The sequence below is a fragment of the Hylobates moloch genome, unplaced genomic scaffold (assembly GCF_009828535.3).
Source record: "Hylobates moloch isolate HMO894 unplaced genomic scaffold, HMol_V3 SCAFFOLD_2, whole genome shotgun sequence".
Classification (NCBI taxonomy): Eukaryota; Metazoa; Chordata; class Mammalia; order Primates; family Hylobatidae; genus Hylobates; species Hylobates moloch.
In genome coordinates this window covers 60,959,645-60,987,551 of record NW_026652277.1, presented here as the reverse complement: position 1 = coordinate 60,987,551, position 27,907 = coordinate 60,959,645, and the positions used below count along the sequence as shown (strand labels likewise).

The window sequence follows — 27,907 nt, the reverse complement described above, 5'->3', positions numbered from 1 at the left end:
CTCCATCACTACAGAGATCTTCCTTGGGCTATCTCTTTATAGTTACACCCCCTCCTTTCACACCATCCCTATCCCTGGCAACTACCAATCTGTTTTCCATCTTTGTAATTTTGTCATTTCATGAATGCTATATAAATGAAATCATATGGTATGTGAATCTGCTTTTGTTTTTAGATCTTCTTCTTTTTTTTTCCACTAGCATAGTGCCCTTAGTTCCATCTAAGTTGTTGCACATCGTTCATTATTTTTATTGCTGAGCAGTATTCCATGGTATGGATGCACCACAGCTTGTTTAACCGTTTACGTATTAAGAGGCATCTTGGTTGTTTCTGGTTCCAGGCTTTTGAAATAAAGCTGCTGGCCAGGTGTGGTGGCTCATGCTTGTAGTCTCAGCACTTTGGGAGGTGGAGGTGGGTGGATCCCTTTGAGCCCAGGAGTTCGAGACCAGCTTGGGCAATATGGCAAAACCTTGTCTCTACAAAAAAGAAAAGAATTAGCCAGGTGTGGTGGTGCACACCTGTAGTTCCAGCTACTTGGGAGGCTGAGGTGGGAGGATCACTTGAGCCCAGGAGGTCGAGTCTGTAGTGAGCCAAGATTATGCCGCTGCACTCCAGTCTGGGTAACAGAATGAGACCCTATCTCAAACAGAAAGCAAAAAGCAAAACAAAACAACCCCAAAACAAATAAAGCTGCTATGAACAATTGTGCACATGCTTTTGAATGGACATTAGTTTTCATTTCTCTGGGATAAGTGCCCAATAGTGCAATTGCTTGGTCGTGTGGTGAATGGGTGTTTTGTTTTTAAAGAAACTACCAGTTTTTCAGAGTGCTTGTATCATTTTACTTTCTACTGACAATGTATGAGTGATCTGATTTCTCTCTACTCTCACCAGCATTTAGAATTATTATTATTTTTTATTTTAGCTGTTCTGATAGTTGTATAGTGGTAATCTTGTAGTCCTAACTTGCATTTATTTCCCTAATGGCTAGTGGTGTTGAGTATCTTTTTTGCCATCTGTGTATCCCGTTTGGTGAAATGTCTCTTTATATCTTTTGCCCATTTCCTAGTGGCTTGGCTTCCCTTCCCCTTCCCCTTTTCCTTCCTTCCTTCCTTCCTTCCTTCCTTCCTTCCTTCCTTCCTTCCTTCCTTCCTTCCTTCCTTCCTTTCTCTCTCTCTTTCACCCCTCTCTCTTTCCTTCTTTCTCTTTCTTGTTTTTCTTTCCCTTTTTCTCTCGCTATCTCTTTTTCTGTTGAGTTTTCAGAGTTCTGTATATATTGTAAATATGAATTCTTTGTTAGATATGTGATTTGCAAATATTTTCTGCTAGCCTGTAGCTTGTCTTTTTTCTGCTTCATTGAGGTATAGTTGACAAATAAAACTATATAAATTTAAGGTGTACAATGTAATGACTTTATATATATATATATATATATGTTGACAAAGGATTACTGCAATCAAGTTAGTTAACACAGCTACCACCTCACCTAGTTACTGTTGTTTTGTTCAGTGAGAACATTTAAGAGCTACTCTTAGCAAATTTCAAGCATACAATATGATGCTGTTAACTATAGTCACCATACTTTACGTTGCATCCCAGAATTTATTCATCTTATAACTGAAAGTTTGTATCCTTGGACCAACATCTCCCCATTCCCCCAACCTCCCAGCCCCTGGTAACTGCCCTTCTACTCTCTGTTTCTATGGGTTTGACTTTTTTTTTGATTACACATGTAAGTGGGTTATACAGTCTTTGTCTTTCTCTTTCTTACTTATTTCACTTAGCATAACGTCCTCAAAGTTTATTCATGTTGTCACTAGCAGCAGGATTTTCTTCTTTTTTATGGCTGAATAATATTCCATTGTATATATATCACAGTCTATCCATTCATCTCTGGATGGACACTTTGGTCATTTCATGTCTTAGATTTTGTGAATGATGCTGTGGTGGATATGTGGGTGCCGATATCCCTTTGAGAAACTGATTTAGTTTCTTTTGGATGTATCCCAGTAGCCCAGAAGTGGGATTGCTGGATCCTATGGTAGTTCTGTTTTAAATTTTTTAAGGACATTCCATACTGTTTTCCATAATGACTGTACCAGTTTACATTTCTGCCACCAATGTCTAAGGGTTCCCTTTGCTTCATATCAACACCCATCTCTTGTCTTTTTCATAATAATTATCCTAACAGGTATGACGTGACAGATATCTTATTGTGGTTTTAATTTGCATTTCCCTGATGATTAGTGATGCTGAAGTCTTTTCTTGTACCTATTGGTCATTTAGTTATATGTGTTCTTTGGGAAAATGTCTAATTAGGTCCTTTGTCCATTTAAAAAATGAGATTGTCATTATTATTATTATTACTGTTATGCTATTGAGTTGTATGAGTTCCTAATATGTTTTGGATATTAATCCCTTATCAGATATATGACTTGAAAATATTTTCTCCTATTCCATAGGTTGCTTTTCATTTTTTTCCAGCTTTATTGAGGTATAATTGACAAATAAAAGCTGTATAAATATATAGTATAGTGTGATGTTTTGATTAATGTATATGCTGTGAAATAATTACCATAATCAAGCTAATTTACATATTCATCACCTCATGTAGTTATCTTTTTTTGTGTGATAAGAACACTTAAGATCTATTCTTTTAGGAATTTTCAAGTATACAATAAATTATTATTAACTATAGTCATCTTGCTGTACGATAGATCAACAGAACTTACTCATCCTGTCTAACTGAAATTTTATACCCTTTGAGCAACACCTCCCATTCTTCCCACCCATCCCACCAGCCCTTGGCATCTGCCATTCTGCTCTCTGCCTCTGTTGAGCATGACATTTTTTTTCTTTAAGATTCCACATATAAGTGAGATCAAGCAATATTTTTCTTTGTGCCTGGCTTATTTCACTAAACATAATATCCTCCAGTTCGTCTGTGTTGTCACAAATGACAGGATTTCCTGTTTTTAGAAGGCTGAATAATATTCCATTGGATATTATGTATGTATGTGTGTGTATATATACATATATCCATATATGTATGTATTATATATTTTATCCATTTATACTTGTGTTGATTCCATATGTTGGCCATTGGTGAATAATGTTGCAATGAATATGTGAGTGCAGATATTAATATTTCCCTAAGATAGTAATTTTGTTTCCTTTATACCCAGAAATGGGATTGCTGGATCACGTGGTAGTTCTACATCTGATTTTTTGAGGAACTTCCATTCTGTGTTCTATAATGGCTGTATAATTTATATTCCTATCAACAGTATACAAGGATTCTCTTTTCTCCAAATCCTTGCCAGTGCTTGTTACCATTGTTTTTTTTTTTTGAGATGGAATCTTGCTCTGTTGCCCAGGCTAGAGAGCGGTGGCATGATCTTGGCTTACTGCAACCTCTGCCTCCCAGGTTCAAGAGATTCTCCTGCCTCAGCCTCCCCAGTAGCTGGGACTACAGGCACCTGCCATTATGCCCGGCTAATTTCTGTATTTTTGTAGGGATGGGATTTCACCACGTTGGGCAGGCTGTCTTGAACTCCTCACCTCTGGTGATCTGCCCACCTCGGCCTCCCAAAGTGCTGGGATCACAGGCATGAGCCACCCTGCCCGGCCAATCTTTTGTCTTTTCATAATAATCATTCTAACAGGTGTGAAGTAATGTCTTATATTGCATTTCCCTGATGATTAGTGATTTTGAACATTTTCAGATATCTGTTGGTTATTTGTTATGTCTTCTTTTGAGAAATATCTATTCAAGTTCTTTGACCATTTTTTCTTTGGCTATTGAGCTGCATGAATTCCTTATATATTTTAGTTCTTAATCCCATATTAGATATATGGTTTATAAATATTTTCTTTCATTTCATAGGTTGCTTATTTTGCTAATTGTTTCCTTTGCTGTGCAAAAACTTTTTAGTTTGTTGTAGTCCCATGTATTTATTTTTGCTTTTGTTGCTTGTGCTTTTGGTATTATAGCCAAAAAGTTATTGCCAAGATTAATATCAAGGAGTTTTTGTTTTCATCGAGGAGTTTTATGGTTTCAGGGCTTACATTTGTCTTTAAACTATTTCAAGTTAATCTTGTGAGTGGTGTAAAACAGGGGTCCAATTTCATTCTTTTTCCCAGCCTGCAGCTTATCTGTACATTCTCTTAATAGGGTCTTTCACAGAGCAAAAGTTTTAAGTTTTGGTGAAGTCTAGTTTACTGATTTTTTTCTTTTATGGATCATACTTTTTGTGTCATGTCTCAAAACCCTTTACTAAGACCTAGTCCCGACGATTTTTTCTCTGTTATCTTTTAAAAGATTTTTTAGTTTTACATTTAACTCTATGATGTCTTTCAAGTTAATTTTTGTATTAGGTGTGAGGTTTAGGTCAAGGTTTATTTTTAACATTTATTTTTCACCTAAATATGGAAATATCTATATGAAAGTGCACAAGTAATAAGTTCTCATAAAGTTATTATGTTGCCCACTTTTTATATTAGATAATGTCTGCTACAGGAAGTGGTCACTGCAAAGAAATAAAAAGGAGAGAATTAATATAAATTTGATACTTTTTTTGAGCAGCTGAATCTTCACATAAGTGAGAGTTAGGAGATTGCAGGCAGAGCAGGTATCCAAGAGGTAGCTCTCTCACCCCAAATTTTGTTTCCCGACTTGCGTTTGCATGCTCTGTACTTTACTTTGAGTTAGACAATGGATGCTCATCACAAAGCAGATGCTAGACCTTGTGTTTAGCACTGAATATCCTGCAGTGGGCCTGGAGTCACATTCAATGCTCTGCTTAAGGGCTGCAAAGTGGGGTCTGACTCCAACTTTGTATTTAATACAATGCTGAAGAATGATTAGGCAACAAGAGTACGTTTGGTTTTGAAGGAAAGCATAATAATATAAAAGAACACTAGGATGCATGTCAGGAGGCCTGGGATCTAATGCCACATGTTAAGTGAGTTTATGTCTTTCTGCAACTTGGGAAACTAGTATGAGCCCCGGTTTTCTCCTGTGTAAAAAACAAGGGGCCTTGACCCTAGGTAGTCTCTGAAATCTCTTCTAGGTTTAATTACATGGTTCTAAGAAATTTTTAAAATAAAATAGACTCTGGTGTGATCTTCATTTTCTCTTGCTGATTAGAACATAAAACCTTGATATGAGAAGTGATAATTGAAGTTTAATATTGCATTTAAGTGTAACATGTTAGGGAAATTCTCCCTTTGGAATGCATACACAACATGTATTATATTAAGTGTTTAAATGTTTCTAATGCTACAGTGGGTTATTGGCAGAGTCTTCCTCCTTCAAAATAATTTGAGAGATTATAATGCTACACTAAATATAGTGATACATTAGTATTGCCAATGAAATGTGAACCGTGGATTTGTCTTGAACAATACATAGCACTGGTGACTGAGGCAAGGGTCATTTGATCTCTTTTTTCTTTTTTTTTTTTGGTTTCCCTTTAATTTTCTGAATGAGATGACTATATGATAGAAGTTATTTCTTTTTTACATTTATTTGGGTGACCTCAGTTTTTGTTCATGCATACAAGTTCTGAAAAAGAACATTTAATTCTTTTTAGTGAACCCTGTTAAAAAAAAATCTTGAGAAGTTTGGCTTGAGATTTGAACAGAAAATAAATTAAAAAATGATCTGAGTTCTTAGGAAAGAAAAAGTAGCCATGGCTTCGGTAAAATTAAAAGTAGGTCCTGTGGAAAGCCAGAAAATAATTCATTTGGCCAGTGGAGTATAGTTTATGGCAAGTGGACAAGCAACTAACTGAGTTAGGAAAAAGGGCATCCCTAAAGATGAATTTGTTTGTTTTTTTTTTTTTTTTTGGGATGGAGTTTCGCTCTTGTTGCCCAGGCTGGAGTGCAATGGCATGATCTCAGCTCACTGCAACCTCTGCCTCCTGGGTTCAAGTGATTCTCCTGCTTCAGCCTCCTGAGTAGCTGAGATTACAGGCATGCGCCACCACGCCCGGCTAATTTTGTATTTTTAGTAGAGACGGGGTTTCTCTATGTTGGTCAGGCTGGTCATGAACACCTGACATCAGGTGATCCGTCCACCTCAGCCTCCCAGAGTGCTGGGATAACAGGCGTGAGCCACCGCGCCCAGCTGATTTTTTTTTTTTTTTTTTTAAGACAAGGTATCATTCTATTGTCTAGGCTGGAGTACAGTGGCATGATCAGGGCTCACTGTAGTCTCAACCTCCTGTGCTGAAGAGATCCTTCCATCTCAGCCTCCTGAGTAGCTGGGACCACAGGTGTGTGCCACCACATCTGGCTGAATTTTTTTTTTTTTTTTGAGACAATGTCTCACTATGTTGCCCAGGCTGGTCTCAAATTTCTGGGCTCAAGCGATCCTCCTGCCCTGGCCTCCCAAAGTGCTGAGATTATGGGAATGAGCTCCCATGCTTGCCCAGATTTTTTAACTAGACCAAAAACCCTGGGAATCTGTACTAATAAGTGGGACATCTGTGACTGGTGACTGGATTTTTCAAATATGCAACGAAAAAGGGACTATTACATTGAAAGCTGAGGTCTGAAAATGCCGAATAGACTTGGTTAGTAAATTTGATGAGTGAAATTTTATTATGAAAATACCTACCAAGTGTTCTGTCATGCATTTCCAAAAAGATATGCCATTCTTCATCTTTTATGATCACCCAAAACTGTGATCAGTGTAGCAACAATGACCAGAATTCTGCTGATTTGTTTTATATTCTGGAACATCATTAAACCCTTCATTCCCCTATCTCCCTCCTCCCATGATCCTCATTTCTCTTTCATTGCCTTTTGAAGCATTTGAATGAAAATCTGAATTCCATCTTTGTGTGCTCTTTTATGGCGATGTTTTTAGGAATAGGAGGAGAATCTAGGTACAGAGTGTCTGCAATAGCTGAGATGTGTGCATTCCTGACATTTGACCCACAGGGAGCTTCTCTTTCTTGTCGTCAGAGTCACACAGGGTTGCACTAGGTTCGCCTCAGTTGCTTTGAATATCTTGATTTTTGTGGGTGGGAAGCCAACAGAATCTTGGCAGGATAGGGTGTGCAGGCCACTCTTCTCTAATAGGTGCCAAGTCCATAACCTCGTTACCCCAATTTCCAGAGAAGAAAATGTTAGGCTGTCAGGGGAGTGGTTTTTGAGTCAACATTATTTCTATATCCCCACTTTCTTTCCTTAAGAGTCATGGCACTAGATCACCAGATTGTATCCATTAATAATGTATTGCTATTTACAGAAATGGGAGACCAAATCAGATTGTGTATGAAAGTTTGATTACTTTTCCTCTACAACATTTCCACTGGTTTTGCATGTGTTCCAGAGCCTAGGGAACTTCCCTGCAGAGTTCAGTGTAAGCTGATCCCAGGCTGGTCCATGGTGTCATCCTTTCAGACCCAAGTGCTTGATGAGCTTTTTATAGTCCTCTTGCTGCAGATGCCTCCTCCTTTTGCTTCCTTATGCTAAATGAGGAGAGTGAACAATCATCTTACAATTTTCTCAGCAGTCAGCTTTCAGGAATAAACTCATTTTCCCCCCTTTGTCTTGACTTCTAAAGTCTAAACTTCTATGGGAAACAACCCACAGTGATAAGGGTAGTAAGAGTAATGCTAGGAGTAGTATGATGTCATAGATAAAAATTAGCCTCTATCATTTATATTTCCCAGAATGGAAATAAATGGCTTCTACTTGTAATTTAGACTGGGATGGATCATTTTAGATTTGATACTCTTTGCCAGATTCATTACTACTCCTTTAATGGTAGAAAGACTTGGTTTCTACTTAAAATGTTTGTCATAGAATTTGAGTATAAAAGGAGTTTAAAGGCCAGCTAATCTCTCTCTCACCAAAACAGAATCCTTGCTGTGATTTTTCTGACTGATCATAATTCACACTCCCAGGGCCAGAGAGCCAGTTGCTTTGCATGGTGGTCCGTTCCATGTGTGGATGGTTTTATTTGCTAAAATGCCTTTCATTACATTGACTCAGAGTTAGCCTTCCTGAGATTTTGACCCTTTGGTCTTAGTTTTGCTCTTGATAATTCAGTTAATCCTTCTTCCACATAATATCCCTTGAAAATTAGAATAAATTGTAACATCTCTCAGCTTTGGGTGACGTGATGTTTTTATAAGCTATATTCTATTTATTTATCTTCCTTCAAGTCATTGCTAATAATGTTAGATAAAACAGTATATTACTTCTTCAAGGTGATCTTGGCTTACCAGTCAACTCTGTTTTTATATCTTTTTGGCTCTTTGCATTTAAACAAGGATGATGAACTCACCTGTGCACCTTGGTCTTGTAACCATTTTGCTCCCCATTCTTTTCTTTTATATATCTGTATTCTCACATTTTGGGTTCTGCTGATTGTTTTGAGCTTTATGTTGTCCCCTGGTTACCTCTGGTTTACTGATGTTCCCTGATTTAGACACTTTGGGTAACTACGTGCCCACCTACTTCTCTGCCCTCAGTGGGGAATCTGATTAGGCCGTTATTTAGTCATAGAGTAATATTCCTTAGAGTGAGCTTTCCAACTGGTGTCCTGTAGCAGTAGATTACAGATGTGCTGAGAAATTGATCTCTGCAGCTCTTGAGTAGCTGGGCAGAGTCTCAGTAGTCTCAGGTGTCAAGTGCCTCAGTGTGACATTCAGATGCCATTATGTGCTCCATAGTGAGCAAAGCCTTAAATGCTGTGTCAAGGAATCGACATAGAGCACTGATAAGTTAGTAGGGCATAGGGTTAGATATTTGCTTAACTCAAGATAAATGATGCCATCATTTAGTCAAAGGAGGAAATAAGGCTTTCTTGGCATAACATGTTCTTCGTGAACCTATCCTGATTCCTGGTAACCTCTTAGGTTGAAAGAACTGCTGTGAGTGAGGTGGGTGCTGTCAGTGGTGCTCTGTGTGGTGATTACCCCCACTGGCTCACCTGGGGAGGCTGAGGGCCGATTGCCTGTATTGGTCACAGTCCTCTCATTCGGTGTCTGTAGCCTCAAAAAGATGGGTGGTAGTATTTCAGGCAAGTTTACTGGGGGCTGGGGCTTGATGAAGCATCAGAACCTGGAAGTATGCTGATGTTTAACCCCTGCTTATCTTGCAGGCACAGGCAAGTGGGCAAGTGTTAGGAGAAGTGAAGTCAACATCTGGAGCACTGAGAAACCTGACTGTACAATAATAACCAGCTGTAAAACAATTCTCAGAAAACAATTCTCATATTACTCTATGAGGTGGCATTGAAAAGACGCATTTAAAGGAAAAATTAAATATTGTTTTTTTGAACTTTGACTACTGTATTTCAAACTTTGTATTTAGATTAAAACCTCATCTAATCTGTTTGGTACTCTTTTGTTTTCTAGTGAACAATTTTTGTGTAGTGACAAGTGTTAGCTATGTTTATTATGACTTTTCATAACAAAACTTTGAAGCAGGAATTCTCAAATTTAAATGAGCATTGGAATCACTAGGAGGTCTTGTTAAAAGTTCAGATTTCTGGCCAGGTGCGGTGGCTCACACCTGTAATCCCAGCACTTTGGGAGGCCAAGGTGGGTGGATCACGAGGTCAGAAGATTGAGACCGTCCTGGCTAACACGGTGAAACCCCATCTCTACTAAAAAAATACAAAAAATTAGACAGGTGTGGTGGTGGCGGGTGCCTGTAGTCCCAGCTAGTAGGGAGGCTGAGGCAGGAGAATGGCGTGAACCTGGGAGGTGGAGCTTTCAGTGAGCTGAGATCGCACCACTGCACTCCATCCTGGGTGACAGAGCGAAACTCCATCTCAAAAAAAAAGTTCAGATTTCTGGGCTTCACTCTGAAAGATTTTGCATAAGTAAATTGGGGTGGAGCCTGGAAGTGTTTTCTAAAAGCACTCCATGTGGATTCAGCTGGAAGTCATCACAAGACCAAACGCTTAAAAGCACTGGATGTAAAGGACCATATGCTTTTGTACTGATCAGCTGGTGGATACTTAGTTTTGTATTGTCAAAGGACCATTTGCTTTGGAGACTTAGGATTTTTCCCTAGCATGTGTCTCTTCTTGGGCTGTGTTGAAATACAGAAACAACCAACCAAATGGAATTATCACAAGCAGTTTTCTATAACTTTGTGCAAAGTTAGGCCAAACATTACATGTTGTTATGGATTATGAAATTCAGAAAACACTGCCTCATATTTGTGTATAGCTATACCATTAAACAGTATTTTCACTTAGTTTTTCTCTGTTGATCTTTATAACAATCTTGTGTGGTTAGTATTGTTATTTCCAGTTTATGAATGAGAAACTTTAAGGTTACAAGTAAATGGTAGAAGTGTTACTCTAACCTTTATTATTACTACTTCAAAATTAGGCAGGTTTTATTATGTGCCAGGCACTATGTTGTACATTCTGAAATTCATTCTCTCTCTGAATCTTTATAAAACACTGTGAGGTAAATGTTATTATTATTTTTATAATTATTACGAGTTTTTTTTTTTTAACTTGGCTCTTGATGAGGTTAAGTAACAGTAACTTCTTGAGGTCATGCCTTTAGTCAATGGCAGAGCCAAGACTTTAGCCAGGTTTGTCTGACACTGGAGTTCATGCTTTCACTCTGGGTATTGTTAAGGCAAATTGCCTGGCCTGATTATAGTCTTCTAATTAGATGTCTGTGTCCTAAGAAGGATGAATGGTAGTCTTTCTAGGCAAGTTACCAGTACACATTATACGTTATAGCAGGCTGCCAGTATACATTATATAAAGCCATGCTATACAACTCATTCTAGAAAGAACAGAAAGCAACAGGAAGAAAGATCTAATAGGAGGGAAAGCAGACATTCAAAGTATAAAGATTAAAATGAAATACAATTGTGCATTTTTAGAAAACTTGATAAAAATAGCATTTCACACTCTTCAGAAGTACAGAGTGGAAAAGGCATAAGTTGTGATCTGCATACATTCTGATAATGTTAGCCATTCTTCTTGAAGAAGCAGTAGGATTGGCCTGTGTTTTATAGGCTTTTGAGTGTTGTTTGGTGTTTCGTTTATGGGCTCATTTTTCCATTACTAATACCAGCTGGCATTTGACCTTTCATACTCATGCCTTTGGCAGTATAGTCTTTTTTTTTTTTTTTTTTTGAAACGGAGTTTCGCTGTCGCCCAGGCTGGAGTGCAGTGGCGCTATCTCCGCTCACTGCAGGCTCCGCCCCCCAGGGTTCACGCCATTCTCCTGCCTCAGCCTCCGAAGTAGCTGGGACTACAGGCGCCCGCCACCTCGCCCGGCTAACTTTTTTTTGTATTTTTAGTAGAAACGGGGTTTCACCGTGTCAGCCAGGATGGTCTCGATCTCCTGACCTCGTGATCTGCCAGCCTCGGCCTCCCAAAGTGCTGGGATTACAGGCGTGAGCCACCGCGCCCAGCCGGCAGTATAGTCTTTCTATCTTCAGTGTACAGTATGGCCTTTGTGTTTTAAATCAGAAATTTATTTTAATCAAATACATCTTGTAGTGTTGTGCTAGTGCTTTTCCCTCATTGACAGTAAAGTCTCATTGATGCTGTATTTACTCAGGGTTTTTTTACGTAAGTTCAAAATGAAAAATTTTGATTCTGGTGGTTCTGGTTGTAGTCCAATGATTACTCTCAACACAAAAGAAATAACAAAATGTTAATTCATTTTCCCCTGAAGCTGACTCTGGACTAGAAGTCAAAACAAAATATTTTCTATTAACTAATTTCATGAGAATTCAATATGAATAAATGACTTGGCAGTATCTTTTTTTTTTTAATCCCAAGTTAAGCTTTTTTCATGACTTTATATCATCTACCACTGATGGTGATGACAGTTCCCAGGAGTTAATATGTTACCTTATCCTGATATCTTTCAATTGACATCTTGAATGATCAGAATGATCTTTCAGTCATTTTTAAATCTCTATCCTCCGAGATGCATTTGTCAGCTGTCCATATTCATTTAACTTCTAATACTTACAATTGCATTTTAATATCACTTGTTTCTGGTAGTCTAGGGGAGGCTGTGTCAGAAAGGGGTAGCATGCAGAATGGCCTTTCACCTAAATGAATTCTATCTTGCATTCTAAAGCCATGAGTGACGGATCTGGGATATGTAAGTTTAGGCCTATGTTTTCTAAGTGCTTTTCCTTCAGAGAGATTCCCTGAAAATGTCAGAGCACCTGCTTTTTGATAGAGACAGTCTATGCAGCACTTGATGGTCTGGCCTGAAATCAAGGAGTCAGAGAACAAATGTAGGGTAGGGGATTTTTTTTTTTTTTTTAACAGAGTTTCACACTGCCGCCCAGCCTGGAGTGCAGTGGCATGATCTCGGCTCACTGCAAACTCCACCTACTGGATTCAAACGATTCTCCTGCCTCAGCCTCCCGAGTAGTTGGGATTACAGGTGTGTGCCACCATGCCTGGCTAATTTTTGTGTTTTTAGTAGAGACGAGGTTTCACCATGTTGGCCAGGCTGGTTTTGTACTCCTGACCTCAGGTGATCCACCCACCTTGGCCTCCCATTGTGCTGAGATTACAGGCATGAACCACTGTGTCTGGCGTAGGGTAGGGTCTTTAGAAGGGCTTTGAAGGGTGTTGTGAGCCATCAGGCCAGTATCCTCATTTGAGACATTTTGTGTAGTTCAGCTATTTATTCAGTTAAAAAAATCTCCATGGAAATGATATGTAGAAGTCTGGTGGTATTTCTCTCATTCCATCTTATGAGTTAAAAAAATCAACCCTAATTCTGATTTTTTTCTTTTTTTTTGTATGATTGGAATCAAAATATGCATAACCTTTGTATCTTTCAGCAAAATGCAGACTGGTTCTTGACTTTTAGGTGGGCTGCTGGAATTACATTCTAGGTTCTCAGACTTTAGGGACTTAAGCTGAGGCCTGGGCTGACCTTGGGAATGTGCTTTGTTATACCTCTGGGAGTAGCACTGAGCAAAGCAGGTGTGGGAGCCAGGATTCCAGTACAGGCAGGAAGGAGTAAATAATTAGGTTAGATAAGAAATTATTTGCCTTCCTTTCAGCAGGTGGACAAGCTAACAAGGAAAACATAAGAAAGGAAATAAAGCTCATGTAAAGAGGGAAAAGGCCAATAATAGAATCACTTAAAACTTTTTATTGAAGAAAATAGGATTCCCTTGCACTCTTGTTTGAAATGTGTTTTGGATATGCATTGTTTTATATCGGATTTGGATATAGAATTATGACATTGTCCAGCCATAACAACTACTTTGTTAATTACAGCTAGTTAGTGGATACCTACTGGTACTGCACTGTAAGTAGTACCAACATATTCTAAATGTTCTTATATAAGAACTAAAATGTTATTATGCAAGAGAAATTCCCTGCTTCCAAGGAGTTTTATAATCTAGCAGAGAGAAAACATGTGCATCCAACACAAGTTGAGAACACTTGCAAAGTAACATATCAATAAGTGGAAAAAAAACATAGTGCAAATGGAAGTATTGAGTGATTAAGAGAGTGATGCCAAAGATATGGGGCTGGCTGAGGGAGGATCTGAATTTTGAATTGGATAATGAAGGAGGAGAGAAACAAATTGGCAGACAGAGATGAGGAAGAAAGATATATGTGAGGACATAGATTTGGAAGTGAAGCAAGTCACATTTGACATGTTAGTGACAATAAGCAAGACGACAAGCACACAGGCTAAGACAAGCTGGAACTTCCATGGCCGTGGATAATTTGGGATGCATTTGATTATTGATCTGATTCAAGGGACAGTAGGAAAGTGTCATTGATTCTTGAGTACATGCAATGTGCTGAAAATGACAGATATTGGTAATTATTTAGGCAGCAACATCTAGGATAGGTTGGAGTAGTGGAGCTAAGGGTGGAGAAAGTATTAGGGAGCTGTTCTGTAACCTAGATTTAAAGTAGCGAAGGTTTAGAGGAGGGCTTTGGGAAAGTCTGCTGGGTTAGGAAAAAAAATGAGCTCAGTTTTTGAGATACTACTTTTCAGATGTCAGCAATCATATCCTGGGATGACCGGTCAGTTACTAGACAGGATTACAGTTTGAGAGCTCAAGTCTTGGCCATTGACTTTGGAGGCATTTGTGCAAGGTGATAGTTCAGTAATGCATGTGGAATATATATCATAGTGGTGACTATTGAGGGAGAAATGCAGAAAGCTGAGTTTGGAACCTTAGGAGCAGCCGCCAGCCAAGGGGGTGGAGGCAGGCAAAAAGAATAGTCAGCAAATGAGACGAAGAGGTAGTAGAAGAACACAGAGAACACCCAGGGAAACCATGCGAGGAGAGAATTTCAACAGTGCTAACTGAAGCATAGAGGTCAAGGGGATTGAAGACTTGAGAAAGACTTATTCGACTTCTCAAGGGAAAGGTCTTTGGAGACTTAGAAAAATTTGTTTCTAGTGAAGTTTCAGTGCAAAAGTGCATCAGGGATTTTCTAGGTACTCTGCATGACAAGGGGATTAATGTTTAATAAATAAATCCCTTCCGTAATTGCTTTAGCACATACGACTGGGTATCTGGGTCTTCAGTATTTCAAGGGAAATGGTGAGGTCACTCCAGAAAGGAATTGAGGTTAGATTTCTCATATTATACAAACCCATCAGGTGATTTTTATATTATGTGGGAGAGAAACTCTCAGAGCTAAACTATTGGGCCTATTTAGATTCACAAGATCCTAGTGGCTCTGGGAAAAATCTTTGGGAAAATGTAAAACCTGAGCAGTGTTAGAAAGCCTCTTCTTTGGTCCTGTTATTTGGTTTATGTTAATAAATTAGCTTGGAGTATTTGTCAGAGATGTTGAGTTGTGGAAAATAATAAAAATCAGATTAAAATTTACCAAAATAATTAATATCAATTTACATGGAAGTGGAGGCACCAAAGAATTTTGGTCAAGACAGAATCAGAGCTCCAGGTTTAATGACTTACAGTTCATGCCAAAAGAACAGAGCCATTTTGTAAGAAACAATAGTCTAGTTGAATAAATGGAGGTGATAAGTTAGATATGGTGAAGAACTCAAATTTTAAAAGGCAAGAGACACTTTCTCATGACTTAAGAAGAGAAATTTGTCTTAAGAGATATACCTAATGCTAAATGATGAGTTAATGGGTGCAGCACGCCAGCATGGCACTGTATACATATGTAACAAACTTGCACGTTGTGCACATGTACCCTAAAACTTAAAGTATACTAATAATAAAATAAAGTTAGTTATAATGTGAGATCTGAAATGATAGTAATAAGATATTCATAACTGTGGCCATTAAAATCCATTGACCTATAGATTTTTTTGTTCATGCATGATTTTTTTTTTGAGACAGGGTCTCACTCTGCCACCCAGGCTGGAGTGCAGTGGCAAAATCATAGCTCACTGTAGCCTGGAACTCCTGGGCTCAAGCAATCCACTCGTCTCAGCCTCCTGATTAGCCAGGACTATAGGCATACACCACCACAGCTGGCTAAACTTTTGTCTATAGTGAAAAGGGAAAATATGTCTTAGTTTTACGGTAAAATAGTGTTGCCCTCATAAGCACCCCAAAAGGGTCCTCAGCCCACACTCCAAGAACTGAATCCTTAATACTATGCAATTCTCAAGTTGTTATTACTAACAAATTAAAAAATTAAAATTCTCTTTGCTGTATTTTTTAAAAGAGTGAAAATGTACTTTACAATTCTATATTACTTTACTATCAAATTATGAATGGGTCATTACCAATGTTGTACTTAGAATTTCTTTTCCTCTCCTAGTTTTTATTTCTGTGGGTATAGTTGGTGTATCTATTTATGGGTTATGTGAGATATTTTGATACAGGCATACAATGCATAATAATCACATCAGGGTAAATGAGGTATCCATCACCTCAAGCATTTATCCTTTCTTTGTGTTACAAACAATCCAGTCATACTCTTTTAGTTATTTTAAAATGTCCAATAAATTATTGTTGACTATAAAAAAAGAAGAGAAATTTGTAGAAAGAAACCAAACTTCTAAATTTATCTTCCATTCAACTAATTAGCAGTAGTCTCAATTATAAAACCTGAATCTATAGTATGATCTAACTTAGGTGTAATTAGATGAAAATGTAGTACTTTTCTGGTGAGTTAAATATGTGATTTTTGATTTATAATCACATCACAACAAACTGGTTGGGAAAGAATGAAGGTAAAGAAGAGATTAAATTTTATTTTGGCCTTTAGCTCAGTTTTATTTTCAGATGGTAGTTTCCTAGTTATAGCAAAACTACTTAGCCCGTCCTTAGTTCTAGGAACTAAGTTCTAGGAAGTAAGGAGGGACTAAGTACAGTTTTGGCATAATTGAGGGTGTGACTTTAATGTTTCTATAGATTTTCATATCTCTGCAATAAAACATGAATTGCTTATGCTGTTTCTCTGATATAAAATACAGAGTTTTCCAATGCTCTATAAAATGTAATTTAGATAGACGAACATGAAACTATTCTTAAGCTTGGATTGCCTGGGATTCTGAAATTTTTCTGGTTATTTATTCAAATTGATACCTGACAATGATATTCACAACATTTCTTGATTTTCCCAACAGCTGCTATAAAATATACGATGTATATTGAATTGAAATAATAAATAGGTGGGAAAAAATGAGAGGAAAAAAGGTACAAACAGAAGAGGAAAGAACAAATGTAAATCATTGAATAGTTATGATCACATAGTGTATGTCTCACTTTTTTTTTTTTTTTTTTTTTTTTTTTGAGACAGAGTCTCACTCTGTTGCCCAGGCTGGAGTGCAGTGGTGCGATTTCGGCTCACTGCAACCTCTGCCCTCCGAGTTCAAGCGATTCTCCTGCCTCAGCCTCCTGAGTAGCTGGGATTACAGGCACCTGCCACTGCACCCGGCTAATTTTTTGTATTTTTAGTATAAATGGGGTTTCACCATCTTGGCCAGGCTGGTCTTGAACTCCTGACCTTGTGATCCACCTGCTTCAGCCTCCCAAAGTGCTGGGATTACAGGCATGAGCCACCGCACCCGGCCTCAATTTTGTTTTTAAGATTTCTACTTGCCAAGGCAAAATATGAAACTTGACTACTTACTTGATTAATACAGACCACAACTTAAAAACAAATCATTTGCTTAGGAGAAACACAAGTATTACCAACATAAAATCCAGAAGGAGGCTGGGTGCGGTGGCTCACACCTGTCATCCCAGCACTTTGGGAGGCCGAGCCAGGTGGATCACCTGAGGTCAGGAGTTCAAGACCAGCCTGGCCAACATGTGATACCCAGTCTCTACTAAAAATACAAAAATTAGCTGGGTGTGATGGTGCACACCTGTAGTCCCAGCTACTTGGGAGGCTGAGGCATGAGAATTGCTTGAACCTGGGAGGCGGAGGTTGCAATGAGCCAAGACCACACCACTGCACTCCAGCCTGGGTGACTCTGTCTTAAAAAAAAAAAAAAATCCAGAAAGAAATAAAGAAGACTTTGTATAGTGCAATTAATGACACCTTAACAACATCTTGATTAGAGAATAGTCAAGTTTCCCAAATTCCACTGAGCTGGTTTCATGAGTTGGTAGACTGATGGTATCACATAAAAAGTCCTGCAAGGTCAATTCAGTAGTGGGGCTTCAGGTCCAGTTAGATAATTCTTTTAGAACTTAAGTTTGGGATAACTATTTTTCTTTCCACCTCATGTGTTTTGAACTTTCAGGACATATATTACAACTTATAACATGTCCCTGTCACTCTTAGTCTGAGCGTTCATACTGAAAGCACGCACTGTGTGAGCTGTCATCTCACTGTGAATCAGCAGGAAGGGTAAGCTTTCATAACATCAGTGAAGGATGAGGTAATTATTACGCAATCGGTTGTTGGAATACATGATAAAGAAATTCTGAGAAAAAAGTGAAGATCTTCAGTTCTCTAATGGATACAAAGGAGAACTTAACCTTACAAAAATGTCCAGGAAGAGTTTGTATGTTCCCCTAAAAATGGAAGCATATTAGTAACTACCTTCAATTTTTTCTGGAATGAGGGGACAATTCCAAAAATAAACTGAATAAAATAAGCAGTAAGATTTCTTTGAATTTAAGGGAGAAGCACATTCTCCCAGTTAAGAAAGGTGTCTTCTGTGAAGCTGCCTAGGGCTACAGTCAAACAGATTCCCACTGACAGGTGTGGAACTTGTCTTCACTCTACAGAATGGCCTGTTCATTGTATTTTCCTTGGCATGTGATTCAGGTTGTTGGAGACCTTGGTAAACTCATCATATTAGATCATGGGTTGATGTAAGTTCATGTTTGGATGTTTTAAAATTGGTTGGAACCTGGCTTGGGGAAGAATGTATGTCTACAACTGGCCCTGAAAGAGATTAAACATGTTTGAAATGTTTTTTTAATGGCAGTGGAGTGGGTAGTAATATTTCTTTTGCTGTGAGCTAGCAAGTATGCCTGTTAGGAAAGCATTCCCAAACTCATGATGAATCAAAGGCCGATTAACTGTACTTTAAGTATGGCATCTGGAAATTGCTTGTGAGAGAGATTTTGCCATTAATTACAGAAGACACATATGCCACTGTATTTGGGACCAAAGACGAGGATAACCCTTTACCAAACTGATTTCTTCTTTATTGTGGGTCCTCTTTTAATGTAAACTTTAGGACTTGCTGCTTCAAAAGTAGTTGGCTTTCTTCTGCTAGTGATATGTAAAGAATGAATGGTGCCCATAATTGTTATAAATATAATATGCAGAGTTATATTTAATTTATAACATAAGTCACCAGTCAAAAAGACAGTTTAGTTTTTTCCTATGACAAAAATCCAGTCTTAGTAAAACGAATGATTTACAACTCATTGCTTTTCTGAGACTAGTATTTACTGTGCTATAATTTCAGGCATTTAGGTTTGTTGAAGGCATAAGGTATACTTTTTTAGATGTTAAATTTTTAGATTTGGTTGATTGGGGGAAATTAACAATTTCAATGTTTGAAGTGGTAAACAGCTCATTTCTGTAGGGAGTGATAATTGGGAACGTAGATCATTGGAGATGGACTGAATTTAGGGACATCATGGTTGTAGATGTGGATTTAGGAGTTATCTGCTTAGATTTCGAGTCTTTTCCCATGATACTCTAACACACAGGAACGGAACTGTTGCTGTATCTCTCTATATTTACGAATGGTGAGGAATTATCTCTTGAGCTGAGGGGATAGATTAGACCCTGGAGCTGCAAACCCTGGGTGTATATCCAGCAACCCCTGGCCTGGTACTTTCATTGTGGGATGTATAGATCCTTTTAAATACCAACAGAAGAAATTTTCAGAGGTTTTACCTTGATTTTCCTAAAAGAGGAAGCAATCAAAGAACTGAATTCCTTTTCATAATTCTTCAAAATTGATTGGAGAAGAAAATTGCCTTTTCTCTCCTGCCTTTTCATTTTGGGGAACCCTTAATGATGTCACTTATTTTAAATCAAAGATGCTTATTTATTGCAGCATCTGCTCAGTCCTCCATTTCTTCCTCTCCTCTCCTCTCCTCTCCTCTCCTCTCCTCTCTTCTCTCCTCTCCTCTCCTCTCCTCTCCTCTCCTCTCCTCTCCTCTTCTTTTTTTTCTTTCTTTTTTTTTTTTAGATGGAGTCTCGCTCTGTCACCCAGGCTGGAGTGCAATGGTGTGATCTCGGTTCACTGCAACCTCCACCTTCCGGGCTCAAGTGATTCCCCTGCCTCAGCCTCCAGAGTAGCTGGGATTATAGACATGCACCGCCATGCCTGGCTAATTTTTGTATTTTTAGTAGAGACATGGGTTTCAACCATGTCGGCCAGGCTGGTCTTGAACTCATGTCCTCACATGATCCGCCAGCCTTGGCCTCCCAAAGTGGTGGGATTACAGTCGTGAACCACCGTGCCTGGCCTCAGTCCTCCATTTCTAAGGCATTGTATCATTCAGTGGTTGTTTAATAACCTTAGACAAAATCTAAGGTTTAACAACCACTGAATGATACAATGGTTCAAGAATACAGTGATACAATGGTCCAAGAATTGAACCAACTCTTTGTAACCTGTTTTTTTTTCATTTTCTTTCTTTTATACCTTATGCAAATAAAATATGACTGTGTATTTATTTTCATAGTTTAAACAATATGGAAAATAAAAAGCTATATGATACAGAGCATAAATAATGGAGCAGAAAGTGAAAGTCTCTCTTCAACCATTTGCCCTGAGCCTAATGAAGAGTTATTCGTCTACTCTCTTCTCTTTTTGATTTACATGCATTTAAATGTACATGTAGAAAGACACTAACCTGTGTTTTGCAATAGATATAAATTGACTTGTCTCACGTATAATGATCAATAAACTGTTAACCTGAAAATTCACTTTGTACCTCTTAATGGCATGCAGCATTTCTATGTTAAAAGAAACATCTGGAAAAATAGCAAAACTCTACATTCCTGAAGTTTATTTTTATTCAGAGTTGGGTGTATTTTTTTTGAGGGGGGGACCATTAGTACTTTTATACATGGTAGACTAAATTATAATGTTTTAAAAATTGAAAGGTATTTGTGGAGATGGAAATATGATTTGATGATTGCTACTAATTATATGTGTTGTATCCTTAATATTTTCTTAATTTAAAAAAGTGGTTAACTTATGTGTGTTTGGCATAGTTTTGAGTTGATAATCTCAAATAATTCTTCACTTATTACACATACTTGAAAATCTGCTCTCTCAGTTTTTCAAGTTAAAAGTATTCTGTCCTTGTAGATCTGTCATTTCACAGACTTATCTGTTTGCCTTGTTGGCTAGGTGATAGAAAATAAAGGGCAGAACATAAGAAATTATCCTTCATTGGATATTAGTTCGTTCTCTCATCTGGATTTTAAAGTATTATTGGAAAAAAAATCCTCTAATCTTCTGTTAAAGATAAGTTCTTACAATGTATAGGTTGTTTGTAGGACTGAGAAGTATTGGAAATATGTCTTGGCTCGACTAGTTGGCCACCCTTGAGAGCCAGTAATACTAAGTGGCTAAGCTTAGTTGCACCCAGTGGCAAGAGACATTCTGAGGTTTCCCATGTATTGGGAGGAGGCCCAAGACAAAGAGGTCCTTGTAAAACTCAGCTAGAGACTTGGCTGTGGGACAGAGTCCTAGAAGAATCTGCATTAACTGTGCCCTGCCCAGAGGCATGCTGCTACAGCCTTTGTGCTGGGAACCACCAGCATCATGGAATGAGTTTGCTTCTCCAGGTAGACACTCTGAGCTTCTTTTGCTTACTGACCCTGTTACTACCCCTGAGCGCTGCAGCTGCCGTGTAGCATCACACACCTTCTCTGCGAAGTCATATTACACTGAGATTGTTAGAAACTGTCCATTACTGGGTATATACCCAAAGGACTATAAATCATGCTGCTATAAAGACACATGCATACGTATGTTTACTGCGGCACTATTCACAATAGCAAAGACTTGGAACCAACCCAAGTGTCCAACAATGATAGACTGGATTAAGAAAATGTGGCACATATACACTATGGAATACTATGCAGCCATAAAAAATGATGAGTTCATGTCCTTTGTAGGGACATGGATGAAACTGGAAACCATCATTCTCAGTAAAGTATCGCAAGGACAAAAAACCAAACACCGCATGTTCTCATTCATAGGTGGGAACTGAACAATGAGAACACACGGACACAGGAAGGGGAATATCACACATCGGGGACTGTTGTGGGGTGGGGGGAGGGGGGAGAGACAGTATTAGGAGATATACCTAATGCTAAATGACGAGTTAATGGATGCAGCACACCAGCATGGCACATGGATACATATGTAACAAACCTGCACATTATGCACATGTACCCTAAAACTTAAAGTATAAAAAAAAAAAAAAGAAACTGTCCCTTCTTTGTTTTCATGTGTGTGGTTGTTGCTATAGAAGATAATTACTTATCCTTACATCTACCTTTCTGGCTTGATACACACACACACACACGCACACACACTCTTTGGCAAAAGAAATGAATGTATTGGTGAATCTTTTTTTTTTTTTTTTTTTGAGACAGAATCTAGCTCTGTCGCCCAGGCTGGAGTGCGGTGACGTGATATTGGCTCATTGCAACCTCCGCCTCCCAGGTTCAAGTGATTCTCCTGCCTCGGCCTCCTGAGTAGCTGGGAATACAGGGATGTGCCACCACCCCTGGCTAATTTTTGTATTTTTAGTAGAGACAGGGTTTCACCATGTTGGTTGGGCTGATCTAGAACTCCTGACCTCAGGTGATCTGCCTGCCTCAGCCTCCCAAAGTGCTGGGATTATAAGCTTGAGCCACCATGCCCAGCCAGCATTGGTGAATCTTACGTATAATTTTAAAATTAACCAATACATTCATTTCTTTTGGCAAAGTATAAAAAGCACAGGATTTGAATTTAGAAGACCTTGGTTCAAGTTATGCTTCTGCCACTTAATAGTACTGTGACCTTTCTGAGGCCCTGTTTCCATTTTCATTCCCCATCTTGGTTGAGGCTTGTGAGCTTCAAATGAGATAATATATTTAAAAGCATTTTGTGAACCATAAACTGCCACACAAATGTTGATTATTGTTATTATTTTACGTTTAGTCTCGCTGGTACAATAAAAAGTTAGTAATAAATGCCCATGAGTTGTCTTAATTCCAGAGAAGACATATGAACTAATATACCCAGCTTGGGTCATCAAAAGGCATATTTATATAAGGGTTACTGCTAAGCAGTGACAAACACAGGTGTGCTAATTTCATACTGGGATCTGCAAGCAGCCTTAGGTGGAGAAAGGAGGAGGCACAGAACAGAGATAAATAAAGGCTTAGTTTCTACACAGCCTTGTGAAAGACTAGTGTTTTAAGGGTTGAGTTCAACCCTTAAGGTTGATGGTGTTTTATAGTTTTTATTGATGTTTAAAGAGTAAAATGTATCAATTTTTAAAAGAATAGTTTTATGGGTCACCAAATATATAAATACGGTCAAATGTGTATTCCACACTTTTCAGAGAAATTATGTAGCTCTTCTGGTAACAGGAGAGTCCTTTGCTTACACAGTCAACAACATAGGAAAAGAGATTCAGTTTTCCTATGGCAAGTTTCACATCCTGGAAAATGTTTTATCAGTTGGATGCTGGGGCCATCTCTAGGTTAGAAAATGTCAACAGGAAGTAGTTCGGGTTCAGATATGGGTAGGATCTGTGCTTCCTAGTTTGGAGAAGGGTTTCTGATGATGAGTTGAGACTTGGTTTTCATTCTTCTGGCCCCGAGTTTCATTTCTTTGCTTGGCTCTATCTTCAATTTATGTGCTCGTTCTTTCCGTTGGAAACTCCTTTAACTCTTCTGCTGAAAATGTTCTCTAGGGTCCAACTTCAGAGAAATCTTAGCAAATTTTATTTATTATTCTAGCTATTATGTTTATTTTCATAACAGCTTTTCTGAAGGAGGACGTCTAACACATCTAGGTGTTCATAATGTGAGCCTCATTTGAATTTCAGAGAAAAGTTTTATCTTGAGTTTGAATGAACTGTGGAATTAGCTGAGTTAAGAGACTCTCATTTTTGCTATCCATGAGGCAGAAAAGTGGCGTCAAGGATATATGACTTCAGCCAATTGACTACTGACCAGTCTTTCTATTGTTTAGGCCATAGGAAATAGGGCATTTGGAGACAGGTGCTAAGGAAATGAGTAGCACTTTTTTGTGTGTGTTGTTGGAGGAACCACTGTACGCCCTAGAATAGTTTATTAAGACCTTACTGCTTATGTAATTGAAGAGATACTGATTGAGCTACAGGTACCTGGTCAGACATTGAGAGACCTGTACCTGGTCTCAGGTTGCTCTGTGTAGAGCTTCCCCAAGCTGTTGGGAGCTGGGAGACTGCTTGGCCTGGACAGCACTCAGAATAAGAAGCATGGTACCTCCTATAAGCCTCCGAGTAGGCTGTGGGCTTCAAGATGGCTCTCAGGATGATCAGAGAGGTCAGGAGTGTAGGCTTAAGCCAGGGCCCAGGGCCAACATTCTCTGAGATGAGTCAAGCCCCAACCCTCTCTGGGGTTTCCAGAACAAAGGCTGGATATGGGGAGCCAGCATTGTGGAGAGGGCAGGAGGCATGTCTCTAGGCATTGCTAGAACTGAGGGAGATTGTCAGAGTGGCTGGGGTAATGTTTGTATAATCTGTGGCAGTTGGTCCTTCCTGCATGACAGTGGGAGGTTGAATGTCCCTTATGGGAGAGTCATGCACCATGGCTGGGCTGGAGCAGCCAGCCAGAGGGCGTTGGGGCAGTGGCTCTGCTGGGGTGACCGAAGTAGGCAAGGAAGGCCACTTGTTGTGCACACCCCATTTTGATCAACTGCTTTCATGCAGGATGAGGCTGGGATAGGATCATTTCTAAGGTCCAGGTATTGATATTATCTTAATTCTTTAGTCTGGAACAACTTGATGAGAGGGCAGGAGGATGATAAGAATTTCCTTACTCAAACCCATTTTTCATGTCTCCTAGGGCTACCCCTTCATCTGCACATCTCCAGAGAATAACCTGACTGCTCTCACTTCTCCAGCTTTTCTCACAAGGCAGTTGTTACTGGACTGCTGAGGGAAGTGGAAGGGAGGCCTGGGAGGGGGCTTTGATGGTGGCACCCAATCTACAGGGTCTGGAGTCAGGGTGAAGGAGGTCAGGGACTAGCGGCTGCCATAGCATGGGCACATGGCCAGGCTAATGATGAGCAGCATGGCCAGGAAGAAGGTGGCTGTGAGCTGCAGCCACAGCAGGACTGCTGAGAGCACGGTGTTGACCACCAGTGAGCAGGACACAACCGAGAGGCATAGGATGCTGCTGCTGTGCTTCATGACAGCGGACATGACATGAGCAGTCCATTTAGCCCTGGCTCAGCACCACAAGTTCTGGCCATGCTGACAAGCCTTCCAGGAGGCCTGGGCCGGGGCCACTAGTGGCATGCAGATCTAGATTCAGGAGCACACCAAAGGTGTAGAGGAAGACATTCTGAAGTGCCTGGGGCAGCTGCCGTCTCTTCATGAGCAGCGCTGTATGCAGTGACGACAGGCTTGAGATGAGACAGTCCAGGATGAGGAGCAGCAGGCCCAGCGGAGTGATATGTAGGGGCATGGGGCTGGCAGCAGCTTCTGGAGGGGGCCCGGGAAGTGTGTTCCCAAGGTCTTACGGGCCATCTGGTGGATAGCAGGCCCCCGCAGCCATCAGCAGCAGCAGTGCTAACCCCTGAGGTGCAGAGAAGCAGTGCTGGAGGCAGAGACAGTGGAACAGGGCCCGCTTCCAATCTTGAGATTGCTCAGCACGTGGTAGGTGCTGGGGTCCATGTCACACTGAAGATAGATCACCAGGTTGTTGTTAGTGCCATAGATCAGGGCTGATAGTGTGAAGGGAGCAGCTTAGTGCCAGAGTGGGGGCCCCCTACAGCCTTGCTTGCCAGGCCACTAGAAGGGAGAAGGTGCTTAACAGTAGCTTGGTCAACTCAGCTCCACAGCTGAGGAGGGCTGGAAGGGCACCTGGCTGTCCACATGGCACAGTGCCAGCATGGGGGATGGGCGCCATACCTGGCAGTGGATAGGAGCAGCATCAAGGTCCACTACACTCATACCCACACCAGACCTTGGGTGGCTGGTGTAGTTAGCAAGGGGAATGGGATTGCAACACATTTACGGGAAATCAAGTTATGGAGCCACCTCCCAGTAGGGAGGAGCCGTGGAACATTGCCAGAGAGGATACTGAGGATCAGAGTCATCTGCCAACTCCATAGTCAGGGCTTGAAGAGTAAGAGGCTGGTGGGCCTTGAAGCCACAGTCTTGGGGCCAGTCTGACGGAGTTAGGAGAGGGGAGAAGGCATCCAGGGTGCAGGCTGACAAGGCCCTGTGCACACTCTGCAGGAAGGGAGGCAAGGATAAAGGCGGCATGAAAGTTGGAGAAAAAATGGATGACAGCCAGGGAATCCAGACAGTGTCTCTACCTGCAGTCCCCAGCTCCTTATTCTGCCTCCCTCATAGCATCTAGAGCTATTTGGGCCCTTGCGTAGTGACTGCAAATAGTCAGTCCTTCAATGTCATCTCCATTTTGGGCACAGCATAGCCTGAGCTGCACAGATTGCCAGCGCAGGTGCCCCTTAGAAAGCCCAATACTGCTGATGTCTTCAGTTTGGCCACCACAGCCAGCCAGGAATCCCTTGAGGAATGGGGAGGACAACAGCAAGCCATCCCAGCCACCTCTGCTGTTGACTTCGTCTTCCATGTGCCGCTGCAGGCAATCCAGCTGGTTCTCGAGAAATGCCAGGTCCTTAAGCTTAGGCAGAGAATCCTTGTCATCTGTCATCTTCCCTGCCAGACTTCTGAAGAGCACTTTCTATAAGTCAAAAGTAAGACAGTCTTAGTTTTGTTCTCTATATTTGATGTTTGGTGCACTACAAAAGATGGCATAGCTTAGTAGGATGTTATTTCAGTTGCAAGGTAGGAAGGGCATTGATAATTGTAGAAATGGGGAGGGGGTACATATATGAGTCTGAGGCTGTGTATTTAGTCTTCTGAGCTTTGGAAATAGAGATGATTTTTTTTCAGTCTTAGCAAAGGAAATATTTTAAAATTTCAGAAACAATCAGGCTATTAATAAAGTATGTTTAAGTGGTAGAAAGAGCAATGCACTAAGAATAATGCTTTTTTAAAAATCTTGATTCTGCTAGTAACTTGCTGAGCCTGGACAAGTCCCTTAATGTTTCTGAACCTCTGTCTTCTTACTTATAAAATGATATTTCTATATAACTTAAAAGGTCCCTTCCAGATCTAAAATTCTGTGACTTTGATTTTTCTCTTTGGTCATAATGATTCTTTGCTTACTTCCACAGAGTATGAAGGTAACAGGTATCCCTTATCAATGAAAATTACCTTTAAAAGTATAAAGCAGCAAACTGTGTTGCAAAGGGAAGGTATGGAAATGAGCTGTGAATCTTGAACCTAATGGGGTTGCCTGTAGCTCATTCTCTTTGATGTGCGCTACCTGCAGTGTTCACTCCTGGTGTGCTGTGATCCTGGAAGAGAGGCACTCGGTCTTGAATGTGTAGTTTTTGACAGCCTGTTTCTAGATGGGACACACATCTAGACACACATCATTTCAATGGTGACCTTCAAGGGCAATGATGCCCCAGCCTTCGATGTGTAACTCTTAGGTAACACTAAAATTGGAACTTCGCAACCATATAGGAAAAGAGGATAATATCATGTTAGGCCTAAATAGGGTATTTTGGGAATGGAAAACATCAAAGTCTGTACTCTACCCAAGTATAGATTTTGATAAATGGATTTTAGACAGATTGTTTTTCAAGCTCCGTTATGTTTCCTTAGCCTTTTTCACTTTTTGTAGTAATCACTTTTTTTCTGATGTTTACAATATTCTATTATAAATGGGGCTTACCATCTGCCATTAAGGAAAGTATAAAAATCAGGCTGTGCCAGTCTTTTTCTCTCAGTAAAGTAATTTCCATCAGACCTCATTTTCCTCTGCTTTAATCTCTTCTGCAAATGTGGTAGTGATCTTAAGTCATATAGTTTGTAAGGTGAGGCACATTACAGATACAAATCTGAGGATTTAGCTGGGCGAGGGAGGGAGAGATAAATGGTAAGAAGGGAGGTGGAGGAGTTTATTGATTACTCATGTAATGCTTCATTGTGAATAAAGAAAAGCAGATTGGTCATCTATAATAAAATGTAGCCCAACTGGCATTTGCACAGTTGTAAGGTTTATTTCACAGCAAATCAGTATGCCTATTAGCATTTCACACGTATCCCTGTCTCCCTGTCAAGAATGTTTGCAGATTCTTTGTTGTTCATGCTTAAAGGCACTTTTTATCTTCTGGTGTCTTGCTAATGGACCTCCTCTTGAAAAATAACCCTTCCCGTCTACACAG

General features: G+C 39.8%; 2 protein-coding genes and 1 pseudogene across 9 annotated transcripts in view; 2 read left to right on the top strand and 1 right to left on the bottom strand.

The window, feature by feature from the left end:
- The window catches only part of MOB1B (MOB kinase activator 1B), a 376,190-nt gene extending 350,021 nt beyond the window's left edge, over positions 1–26,169 (top strand). The window contains exon 7 of the transcript XR_009211796.1: positions 26,148–26,169. The gene's annotated coding sequence lies outside the window, so the exon portion shown is untranslated. The remainder of the gene's footprint in view (positions 1–26,147) is intronic.
- Positions 1–27,907, top strand: part of SLC4A4 (solute carrier family 4 member 4) — a 491,091-nt gene that overhangs the window by 206,681 nt on the left and 256,503 nt on the right. The window lies entirely within an intron of this gene.
- LOC116474309 (probable UDP-sugar transporter protein SLC35A4) lies at positions 24,574–26,322 on the bottom strand (annotated as a pseudogene).